Raw genomic sequence first — 285 nt, 5'->3', positions numbered from 1 at the left:
TGGTGGCTCACGTCTGTAATCCCAGCACTTTGGGAGGCTGAGGCGGGTGGATCACCTGAGGTCAGGAGTTCGAGTGGCGAACATAGTGAAACTCTGTCTCTACAACAAATTAGCTGGGCATGGTGGCGGGCACCTGTAATCCCAGCTACTAGGGAGACTGAGGCAGGAGAATCGCTTGAACCCGGGAGGTGGAGGTTGCAGTGAGCTGAGATCGCGCCATTGCACTCCAGCCTGGGTAATAAGAGAGAAACTCCATCTCAAAAAAAAAAAAAAAAAAAAAAAAAA

The sequence above is a fragment of the Sapajus apella genome, unplaced genomic scaffold (genome assembly GCF_009761245.1).
Source record: "Sapajus apella isolate SASKATOON/1434 unplaced genomic scaffold, GSC_monkey_1.0 scaffold42, whole genome shotgun sequence".
NCBI lineage: Eukaryota > Metazoa > Chordata > Mammalia > Primates > Cebidae > Sapajus > Sapajus apella.
This window is presented reverse-complemented; position numbering follows the sequence as displayed.